This window comes from Piliocolobus tephrosceles, chromosome 2, assembly GCF_002776525.5.
Source record: "Piliocolobus tephrosceles isolate RC106 chromosome 2, ASM277652v3, whole genome shotgun sequence".
NCBI classification, from domain to species: Eukaryota; Metazoa; Chordata; class Mammalia; order Primates; family Cercopithecidae; genus Piliocolobus; species Piliocolobus tephrosceles.
In genome coordinates, this window is record NC_045435.1 from 144410468 (window position 1) to 144423005 (window position 12538).

General features: G+C 36.6%; 1 long non-coding RNA gene across 1 annotated transcript in view; it reads right to left on the reverse strand.

Annotated features, from left to right (window-relative positions):
- Nucleotides 1–12538, reverse strand: part of LOC116418723 — a 142004-nt gene that overhangs the window by 39704 nt on the left and 89762 nt on the right. Inside the window, exon 2 of the long non-coding RNA XR_004228862.1 lies at nucleotides 10151–10281. This is a non-coding gene — a long non-coding RNA (uncharacterized LOC116418723). The remainder of the gene's footprint in view (nucleotides 1–10150; nucleotides 10282–12538) is intronic.

Here is a 12538-nt window from a genome sequence, read left to right on the forward strand (position 1 = left end):
GGCTGAGAAGGGCGGATCACGAGGTCAGGAGATCAAGACCATCCTGGCTAACACAGTGAAACCCTGTCTCTACTAAAAATACAAAAAATTATCCTGGTGTGGTGGTGGCTGTCTGTAGTTCCAGTTACTCGGGAGGCTGAGGCAGAAGAATGGCGTGAACCTGGGAGGCGGAGCTTGCAGTGAGCCGAGATCATGCCACTGCACTCCAGACTGGGCGATTGAGACTGTCTCAAAAAAAAGAAAAGAAAAAAAGAAAAACAACAACAAAAATAGTAATCTCTGATCAGTGATCTTTGATGTTAGAATCTTAATTGTTTTGGGGCACCATGAACCACACCCATAGAAGATGGCAAACTCTCGATAAATGTTGTGTGACTGCTCTACTGACTGGCCTTCTCCTATTTTCTCCCCTTCTCCTTGGGCCTCCCTGTTGCCTGCGATGCAATACTGAAATTGGGTCTACAATAGCCTCTAAGTGTTCAAATGAAAGGAAGAATCACATCTCAAAGGAAGAATCACATCTCTCTGATTTTAAATCAAAAGCTAGAAATGCCGGGCGCGGTGGCTCAAGCCTGTAATCCCGGCACTTTGGGAGGCCGAGACGGGCAGATCACGAGGTCAGGAGATCGAGACCATCCTGCTATCATGGTGAAACCCCATCTCTACTAAAAAATACAAAAAAAAAAAAAAAAAAAAAACTAGCCGGGCGAGGTTGCGGGCGCCTATAGTCCCAGCTACTCGGGAGGCTGAGGCAGGAGAATGGCGTAAACCCAGGAGGCGGAGCTTGCAGTGAGCTGAGATCCGGCCACTGCACTCCAGCCCACAGAGTGAGACTCTGTCTCAAAAAAAAAAAAAAAAAAAAAAAAAAAAAAGCTAGAAATGATGAAGCCTATGAAGAAGCCATGTTGACAGCCCAGACAAGCAGAAAACTAGACCTTTTGCGCAAAACAGCCAAGTTGTGAATGCAAAAGAGAAGTTCTTGTATGAAACTAAAAGTGCTACTTCAGGGAACATATGAATGATAAGAAAGTGAAAGAGATTTATTACTGATATGAAGAAAGTCTTAGCGGTCTGAATAGATCAAACCAGCCACGCCATTCCCTTAAGCCCAAACCTAATCCAGTGCAAGGCGGTAACTAACTTCAGTTCTGCGAAGGCTGAGAGAGGTAAGAAAACTGCAGAAGAAAAGCTGGAAGCTACAGAGGTTGGCTCATGAGACACAAAGAAAAAAGCAGTCTCCCTAACACAAAAGTGGAATGTGGGAGTTTGAGACCAGCCTGGGCAACACAGACCCCATCTCTACATAAAATAGAGGAAGTGGCTGGACATGGTGGTGCCTGCCTATAGTCCCAGCTACTTGAGAGGATGAGGAGCTTGAGCCTGGGAGGTTGAGGCTGCAGTGGGCTGTGATCACGCCACTGTACTCCAGCCTTGGTGACAGAGCAAGACCCTATCTCAAAAAAAAAAAAAAAAAAAAAAGTGCAAGATGAAGCAGCAGCAGCTGATGGAGAAGCTGCAGCAAGTTATCCAGAATATCTAGCTAAGATCATTGATGAAGGTGGCTACTTCAGATGAGATTTCCACGTAGACAAAATGTAGCTTAGGGTCCCTGGGTTTTTGGGTATCCACTGTGAAAAAGCACCTACTTATAACTGTTACATCTTGAGCTTTTGTTATTTCAAAAAACTTCCAAGAAGAAGTGTAGCCCCAGAAAAACCAATTGGATGCAGGGATGCGTCAGTTGCAGATGAACTTTGGCAAACTCCCTTCGATGCATACTAAAATCCCTGCCCAGAGAGAAGCTTAGCCCCCATTTTCTATACACACAGCATATATAGAAGCATGATCAGCGACTGCTAGGGTGCGGACTTCACTCCACCTCTACATACAATGACTCAGTTAACCAGTCTAATAAAAATTTGTTTTCACCGTTGTTCAGGAAGGTTTTGCTTTGGGAACTATCCTCAGCATTCTTATTACAAGTAATAAAATCTTGTTGAATTCTCCTTGGTTATGGTAAATGGAATGTCACCCACCAAGTAATCAAACCCACCCATTGTGTGGGTAATAAACAGGCTTCTTTTGGAAGAAGAGGCCATCTATGACTTTCCTAGCTAGAGAGGAGAAGTCAGCTCCCGGCTTCAAAGCTTCAAAGTATAAGCTGACCCTCTTGTTAGGGGCTAATGCAGATGGTGACTTTTAAGTTGAAGCCAATGCTCACTTACTAATCCAAAGATCCTGGGGCCTTAAATAATTATGCTAAATCAACTTTACCTATGCTATATAAAGCTGTGATGACAGCACACTGTTTACTGCACAGTTTACGGAATATTTTCAAAGTCCACTGTTGAGATCTACTGTTCAAAAACAAGATTCTCTTCAAAAAACTACTGCTCATTGACAATACACCTGGTCACCCAAGAGTTCTCATGGAGATGTATAAGAAGATGAATGTTGCTTTCATACCTGCTAACTCAACAACCATTCTGTAGTCTATAAACCAAAGAGTAATTTCGACTTTCAAGTGTTATTATTGAAGAAATACATTTCGTAAGGCAATAGCTCCCAACGGGAGTGATTCCTCTGATGGATCTGGGCAAAGTCAACTGAAAATCTGGTGGAATGCATTCACCATTCTAGATGCCATTAAGAACATTTGTGATCACGAGATGATGTCAAAATATCAAGTTAACAGGAGTTTGATAGAAGTTGATTCCAACTCTCATGGATGATTTGAGGGGTTTGATTTCAATGGAGGAGGTAACTGTAAATATGGTAGAAATAGCAAGAGAACTAGAATTATAAGTGGAGCCTGAAGATACTGAATTGTTGCAATCATGATCAAACTTGAACAAATGAAGAGTTGCTTCTTAGGAATAAGCAAAGAAAGTGATTACTTAACATGGAATCTACTCCTGGTAAAGATGCTATGAACACTGTTGCAATGTCAACAAAGGATTCAGAATATTACATAGTATCAGCTGATAAAGGAATGGCAGAGTTTGAGAGGACTGATTCCAATTTTGAAAGAAGTTATATTGTAGGTAAAATACTATCAAACACCTGTTCATGCTATAGAGAAATCTTTTGTGAAAGGATGAGTCAACTGATGCAACAAATTTCATCGTTGTTTTATTGTAAGAAATTACCACAGCTACTCCAGCCTTCAGCAACCACCACCTTGATCAGTGAGCAGCCTTCCACATCAAGGAAAGACCCTTCACCAGCAAAAAGATATGACTCCCTAAAGGCTCAGATGATCGTTAGGATCTTTTAGTAATAAAGTTTTCTTATTTTTCTTTTTAAGAGACAGGGTCTCGTGCTGTTGCCTATGCTGGAGTGCAGTGACGTGATCCCAGCTCATTGCAGCCTTGAACTCCTGGGCTCAAGTAATCCTCCGCCTAAGCTGAAAACTTAAAAAATTAGCCTGGCTAATTGTTTGTAGAAATGGGGGTCTTGAATTCCTAGCCTTAAGTGATTCTCCTGCATTTGCCTCCCAAAGTGCTGGGATTAAAGGAATGAGCCACTGTGCTTAGCCCAATAATGTACATGTTATTAAGGTATATGCATTGTCCTCTTTAGACATAAAGTCACTGCACACTTAATTGGCTACAATACAGTATAAATATAATTTTTGGATGCACTGGGAAACCAAAAAATTTGTATGACTCACTGTGTTGCAACATGTGCTTTACTGCTGTGGTCTTGAGCCAAACCTGCTGTATCTCTGAGGTATGCCTGAAATTCACTTGTTTGGCAGACACAGAGGGCATTTCCTATTGATAGGTAGTCAAGCTGCTTAATTATAGATTGTTGATAGTTCTGCTTCATCTATTTACACTGCATGCAGGGAAGCCTTTGGAAAGCTAAGTTTTTCAGGTCTGTCAGAAAGAGAAGAGAGGAAAATCTGTATTAAAGCTATTCTAGTCATGCAAAGACCTGGGTTAGGCAGGAAGATAGGATAATCCAGTGAATTCTGCTTAGGGATCAAGTCCCCACACTTGGCTTCAATGACTTTTCATAATCTCTGATACACCCATATAGAAACAAAATACTGCAAAACGTAAGGCAAACAGACAAAAAAAAAAAAAAAAAAATCCTAACATTTTCTATGCAAAGTTCAAATTTTGAGTTTACCTTCAGCTAAATTAGGAAGTACACTGTACAACACATTACAAGAGGTAGTCTTTTATTTTAGTGCTTGAATTTGTATGCTATCAAAAAATAGTATGGCATCTTGCCAAACTTGCACTTAGTTCAAACAAAACTTTAAAAGAGCTGTTATTCTAGGTGCATATTCACGTATTACTTCTCATATAGGCATACCCAGACATCACACACAGACGGAAGAAAGCTGTTGGGCTATCCCATTAGCAGGATGAAACACAGTCTGTGTTATCTGTGATATTTCTTGTACCGTAAGTGAAACTTCTCTTAGCTTTTCTGGCAATTTATTCCATAATTTTTGTCTTAAAGTTCTTTATGAGACTAAAGATACAAGGTAGAAGATGAGACTTAAATCAGACTTCAGCAGGTAGATGGAAAGCGCTCAGATATGAGAACTCCCTTAAAGGTCTTACCCAACTCTCAGCTTTTAAAATATGGACTGCATTCATGGGTAGCACCTTTTAAAATAAACCATTCTTTCTCAAAGCATTTGGTTCTTTTAAAATAATAAGCTGTTTCAAGTAGATTTTCTACTGTAGGTTAATAACTAATAAACAAATGGTATAAAGTTATTACATTTAAGTACTGTTAAAATTTTAAAAATCAGTTTATAAAGTATTAAAATGATTTAAAGAGCAACTAATGGGGATCTAAAAATTCATCAGCTTCTTAAAAATTCAAACAGAACAAAACAGACAAAGGTAAAAAACATATCTCCTCTTATTCCTCAAGTTCTAAGAGCCTATGATTTTAACAAATTAAATACCTACATTTAGCAATATAATCTTACACAATATGCAAATATCTCAGAATGCTGCCTCCCTTCTGTGAAATTAAAGAATACAGAAAACTATACCTTTAAGTTATTTTATAGCAGACATTCTAGGGGTTTACTACTAGACGTGTATCTTCTTTAGAAGGTAACCAACACCACTATAGGTAATACCATTCAGGACATAGGCATGGGCAAGGACTTCATGTCTAAAACACCAAAAGCAACGGCAGCAAAAGCCAAAATTGACAAATGGGATCTCATTAAACTAAAGAGTTTCTGCACAGCAAAAGCAACTACCATCAGAGTGAACAGGCAACCTACAGAATGGGAGAAAATTTTTGCAATCTACTCATCTGACAAAGGGCTAATATCCAGAATCTACAAAGAACTCAAACAAATATACAAGAAAAAAACAAACAACCCCATCAAAAAGTGGGCAAAGGATATGAACAGACATTTCTCAAAGGAAGACATTCATACAGCCAACAGACACAGGAAAAAATGCTCATCATCACTTACCATCAGAGAAATGCAAATCAAAACCACAATGAGATACCATCTCACACCAGTTAGAATGGCAATCATTAAAAAGTCAGGAAACAACAGGTGCTGGAGAGGATGTGGAGAAATAGGAACACTTTTACACTGTTGGTGGGATTGTAAACTAGTTCAACCATTATGGAAAACAGTATGGCAATTCCTCAAGGATCTAGAACTAGATGTACCATATGACCCAGCCATCCCACTACTGTGTATATACCCAAAGGATTATAAATCATGCTGCTATAAAGACACATGCACACGTATGTTTACTGCGGCACTATTCACAATAGCAAAGACTTGGAATCAACCCAAATGTCCATCAGTGACAGACTGGATTAAGAAAATGTGGCACATATACACCATGGAATACTATGCAGCCATAAAAAAGGATGAGTTTGCGTCCTTTGTAGGGACATGGATGCAGCTGGAAACCATCATCCTTAGCAAACTATCACAAGAACAGAAAACCAAACACCACATGTTCTCACTCATAGGTGGGAACTGAACAGTGAGATCACTTGGACTCGGGAAGGGGAACATCACACACCGGGGCCTATCATAGGGAGGGGGGAGGGGGGAGGGATTGCATTGGGAGTTATACCTGATATAAATGATGAATTGATGGGTGCTGACGAGTTGATGGGTGCAGCACACCAACATGGCACAAGTATACATATGTAACAAACCTGCACGTTATGCACATGTACCCTAGAACTTAAAGTATAATTAAAAAAAAAATAAAATAAAATAAAAAACAAGCTCAGAAAAAGTTTCCTTCCCTATCAAGACATTTGTAGCATCTTCACAATGAAGAGATGTTTCCTTGGCCAATGTACAAATACATCTTGAAAGGAAAGCTGTAATACACTGCCCTACAAGAAAGTTCTGTTGGTTGCAGAGGGTTAGGAACATCTATAATGACAAATGTATTCACAGTTTGTTTTATAAAGTTGTTAATATGCAGTATCTTGATTTATATTTTATTAAGATCTACAATGATTCCCTTTCCAGATTCAGAAACATATAAAAAGGGATTTTTAAATATCCTCAAACCACCGCTGTATGCACTTCAGTTCTAGTCTTCAAAGATGTATACAATTTTTAAATGAGAAGTGAAATATGTGGAAAGAGAAAGTAGGCTAAAACTGTAGTCTTTGTTTTTCATTTGTTAATACTTTGGGTATATATTCTGTTTAACTTCCCTTAAGTCACATTCATGCCAACTTTCTTTTTAAAAAACAGGTTAAAGACATAAAGTGTTTTTTTCTTTCCTCACCACAAAAAAAAAGCAGAAACAAACGGAGAGCCTCTGAACATACTGTTTCCAATGGAAATGGATGAATTAAAAAATAGTTGCTCATTTTAACAAAGAATTCAATATTTTAAATATGTCGAAAATACCACAACCAGGTTGATTTAAATGACACATTTAAAATGTCATTAAACCATTAGGATACTCTTCCAGAAGTAGCCCTTGCCAGTTATAGGAAGGCACATTCAAACTTAGGTGCCTAAGCCTTATGAATACTTATTACTTCCCCAGTGCCAAATGCTCCAAAGTATTTTACCTATCATTTATTTTGAAGAGCAGTTATTTTTCTAAGGGTACTATTTAAAATGGGACATATAGTCTAAGCAGTATGAGTGCACTTATGGGAAAAACAGGATGAAATACCAAAAAGTTGGCCTATTCCAAGAAATCCAGAATACACAGTTGCTATTTGAGTAAAGCGGTGTGCCAATGTGCTGTGGAGAACAGAATTCAAGAAATGGCATAAAAAGAACTTGTCCATTCTAACTCTGTCTGTTAGATCATAGACATTTTGTAATAAATTATGGTCCTTCAAGTCTTTTTCCTCCTTACTGCCCTCACCAGACCTCTTGACATATCCTCCTCTTTACGGAATGATAACATTAAATTGTCTTTCTCCCATCAGGGATAAAGTTATTCTCATCCTTTGCCCAACACAGAATTATGCAGTAGCAACTCAACCATTTGGGTAACAGGTATCACCTAGCCTAATAAAGATTATAACTAGGATCGTTACAGTGTTATTCTAAATCAACAATCTGAATATAAATTTTAACTGGTCAGTGTGCACTAGAATTTAAAATTCCCATATTTTATAAACACGACTTTTCCCCTAAACTTTCTACAGTCTCTCAAAAATTGTAATATACATTTGAAACATACATTCTTATCAAGAAAACACCATGTTCCAAATTCAAATAATTTGGAAGAGTCAATGGAGGATTGTCAACTGGTTCAAAAGTTTACTCACTAACAGAAAAAAAATTCTGTATAAAAATTGCACCTGTTTATGATTCACATTTTCTTAAAGAACTTCCTATTGTGTCTCTTGCTGACAAGTAAATGTATGACCTTAAATCCATGCAGCAGCTAGATATATCATGCTGTTGAAAGTGTGAATTCACCAGTGGATATAGAACATTCATTAAATGAGGATATGAACTAACATATTCCATCTGCAACAATTTTTGAATTATGCAAGTAACTCCATCCTTTTTATTCTCCACTTTCAGCCAAAGAAATACTCTCCAAAGACCAGAAAAGTATCTCAAAGAATTGTCGAAAACTCACCATCAACCTTTTCCATATTTAGATTTTAACAATTAAATCCCTATAATTTAATTTCCAGTAAGAATAACATTAACAGGTTGATGGTAAAACAATCCTGTAATAATTCAATAAAAATGAAAAAAATTTAACTTTATGAGATAAGCAACAACATCCATTCCTCTTACCCTTTAGGTACTGTTCTCTTTATTTTTTTCAGACTTGGCCACTATCTTAGGGAAGCATAAATATATTTTTGAAAACTCTGCCAACATAGATTTCTTGTTGAGAGACTATGAACATATTCCTTGCTCATAAAAATAACTAACAATTACATGACAATCAAGTCTGAATTACTGAAAGAGAAATAAAGCATACCGCTATACTTTTCATGTTGTAAAAGTACTTTATTACCAGGGTATTAGCTTATTTTGGATTTCTTATAGCAAAAAGTATGTCTTACTACACTGATAGCAGAGAGACCAAATCTTACGTTACATAATCAAGACTCCTTAAGAGGTAACACGGTACAGTGCTTAGAAGTGCTCACTAAAGACCTAAACTTCCTGGCTATCAATTGCAGACCTGTCACACCGATCAGCTCAGCAACCTGCTCAAATTACTCTTTATTCCATACCTCAGCCTCCTCATCTGTAAAATTATAAGTATTTATCAAGGATATTTCAAGGATGCCATGTAATGAGACTTAGGTAAGTACTACCTATTAGTGATCTAAGAATTCTTATTTTAGATTCATACACAGCTAAATTAATGAATCTAAATGGATAGCAGGACAAATTTGACATGAGCAATTTTTCAAGAAAAATTACTTATTTGCTTTTAAGAGAAGAGGCTCATTATGTTGCTCAAGCTGAACTCAAAACTCCTGGGCTCAAGTGATCCTCCCACCTCAGCCTCCAAAGAAGCTGAGAATACAAGTGTGCACCACTATGCCCAGTTAATTTTTTAAATAAACATCTAAAAAGTTTTAGAATAGTTGCAGATTTACAGAAAAATTGCAAAGATAGTACAAAAAGTTCCCATATCCTCCAAGAAGTTCCTCTTATTAACATTTTATGATGTGAGCAACTTTTAGTGATAGCTCAATAGTGGAAAGTCATTTATTCTCAGCCAGTAAAACTACAAATCTAATTAATCTGTAATTTCAGTAACCCACCTACTGGAATAAAACTTTGAAATTTGTAAGTACCATATTATAATTAGTAAGAGCTAAATTTAATGTTTTAGTAATAGCACTGCACATACTATACTAAAGTAAGATATTTTATAGTCTCATTAAAAAGAAATAAAATGAAAAAGCTATTTTAACATGTGTAATTACTTTTATATACATATAAAAGTTGCAAATTAAAATGTAAAGTAGAAAATAAAGCTGGGATATTTAAGTAGATACTTCATAATTTTAAAATTAAATAAATTTTCTTAGTACCATACGGTAATTAAAACTACATAAGGGCAATGTGGGTGAATACATTTTGAAATCAGAATTCTTAATTTATTTCCTCACTTTTAAAGAATCATATTTCTAATAACATAATACAAGGCAAATTTTTCTGAGATGATAATGAAAGAGGTAAAGAGGTGTACCTATAGAAATGTTAAGAGGCACCCAGCATTAAATGTAGACATGAACTGCCCCATTTAGTAGCCACTAGCCACATGTAGCAAAATTAATTAAAATTAAATTCTTCAGTTGTACTAGAGCCACATGTCAAGGACTCAGTAGCTACATGAGATTAGTGTTACAATGTTGGAAGCACAGAGAGAGAACATTTCCATCAGTGCAGGAAGTTGTATTGAAAAGTACTGCTCTAGATATGAACAGATTGTTTCACTAATCATACTTAACTGAGTTCTACCCAAGAGTCCTAACCTCTTATCCAAACAAATTCTTTTTATTAAACTTGTAAAAAAGAAGCAAGGGGATAAAAGCAGGCTTTTATCTCCTTTTCTGAAATGTTTAAGAGGATGAAAAGGAAGAGGGGCTGGCCAATTCCCACAACAGACAAATGGCCACCAATAAATGAAAAAATTCCTGAGGTCCTCAAAGCCATTGCAGTACTCACGTGGCAGGGTAGCAGTGGGCCCAGTGGCCAGGAGGATGCCTCTTCAGGGGTACATTTCCTCACTAGGGGGAGGGATCCCCATGTGAGGCCTCCGCACTGGTGGGACCTTCCCCATTATGGGACTGGGGTTTCTGCCAGTGAAAAACGGGAAATTTTATTGTTAGCCAGCTTTAAAACATTTCCCCTTTGAGATATTAAAAACACTGCCTACTGGATTATTTAGTTAATTCAAAACAGAATTATATGAGATAATTTTTAGAACCAATGAATCGTGATGTGTGATTGATTCTGTCTGCCCAAGTCCCCTAGGAAAAAATAACCTGCCCTATTACCAGAGCTGTCATAAGAATTTTCAATCTTATTAAATGCTGAAAAGATTAGATCGAACCAGATAATGGTTTTTCCAATCAGGATAAAAAAATAAGGATAATTGTCTTTTAATTATCAGTAATGGACAGTGGTGAAAAGAGCAAATGTAATCAGATATAACAAAAACCTCACCAAGTTCCACAGCTTCTCATTCTTACCCCATCTGAATTTTTAAAATCAGAGTTGAAAATAAGAAGCAAATATTTAAATTCCATCCAGTTACTTCTTGTGAACATTCTGAGATTTGGTACTGAAATCATGATGATGTAATCGTCAACGGAAACAAAGATCTGTTGTTTTATTTTCCAAAAAATTTTTAAGAACTCCATGTAAGCAGTCTGTTGATATCCAAAAATGTGGCTAACAACAAAAATCCCCCTTACACTTACCAAATGCTTTCACTTCTACAAAATGAGCATTTTCATTGTTTGGGCTGCAGCACACACAGTTCAATGGAAAGTGATAGATGTATTCCTACTAAGGTTCTGGAACTCCATAAGAGTTACCCTAAATTCTTCCAGTTTAAACTCTTTCTGCTAGTATACTTACAATGGCATGCCATAGCATACCTTTGGGCTGTTAGGTAAGAGGTCAATTCAACAGAACTCTATGGATGATGGATATTACATTTCTAAAAACCATTGAAAAACCAGAAAATGTTAAGTTTGTGGTGAACTCCAAGAGAGGAGACAGAAGAAGTAAACAGATGGAACTATGCACTAAAATTTGTGACATTATCTTTCCTACCAGGTACCAGAGATCCTGGATCTGCCTAACTTAATCTCCTAATCTCTGGAGTTGCAGCTTTCCCCTTTAATCCCTTGTAACTATGCTCCCAAAGAGCAATTCAGAGGTCAGGTTACTACAAACTGCACTTCTCTGTCTATATTACAAAGAAAGTGAGGATACAGAAAGGAAGAAACATAACCAGGAAAAGGTATTTTATACAAAATTAGGTAACACATTTGAATTATAAATTATTACCCTCCAATTGGTGAGAGAAATTTATTTTAAACAGAAAGTATCCAGAACCCAACTAGTTAATGTTACTGTAAAAGTTTAAATACTTTCACGACAGGAACTATTATCATTCCCAATTAGCTTCCAATCAGAATCCTCATATTAGGTCATGTATTAAAAAATATCAACTTAGTAGACTATTCCTAATAGTATCCTAAATCTCCATAATATGGGTAAGTTAGGCTTAACTGCTGCTAGTTATGAAAATTAAATTTTTGACACAATCAGTGTGAAAAGTAGTTCCAGAGTATATGGTCAAACAAAAACATTGCCAAAGATGTAAGAATAAAGATTTACATCAAACATCAAAGACAGAAATGCCTTTCAGGAGTTGACCTAAGTTCCTAGGGGTGGAACTGGAATGTTTCGTGGCAAGGGCTTCATTCTGAAAAGATTACAGGGTCACTAACCTCAACAGGCTCAGTCAAAATTAAACTCTGTTAGACTTCCTGTCTACCCTAAAAGACCCTGATATCCACAGATAAAAACTTCTTCACAACTGGCTTATCCATTAGAAAAAAAAATGCCTTTAATTAAAGAGAATAATTTTTAAAAACAGAAACTTACTCCTCTGAACATTGATTTGATATTTACTTTGCCATACTGTCAAAGTTTCCTAATAACCTTTTCTCCTCACATCCAGTTGCAAGGCTGTTTTGGCCTGCAGAAAGGAATACATTTTTCTAATTCACACAAAATGCCATGAATGTTAAAGGCTCTGAAGACAACCATGTAATAACGTATTTCATTGACTATAAAGTAAGGTGCAATATTACTTTACAAACTACTGAGAAAAACTCACTAAATTAGGCTGTAATATAGTGATTTCTTATCACACAAAAATTATATTATTCTTCTTGAAAGGCGTCTCTTGATAAGTGTAACAGTCATGTTTATATATCACACATGAGCACAAAGAAAGGATTACACGAGCAAAAAAAGAATTACTAAAACTTTTTCACACTTGCAGTTTAATTCTTCTGAATCATTTTTCGGCTC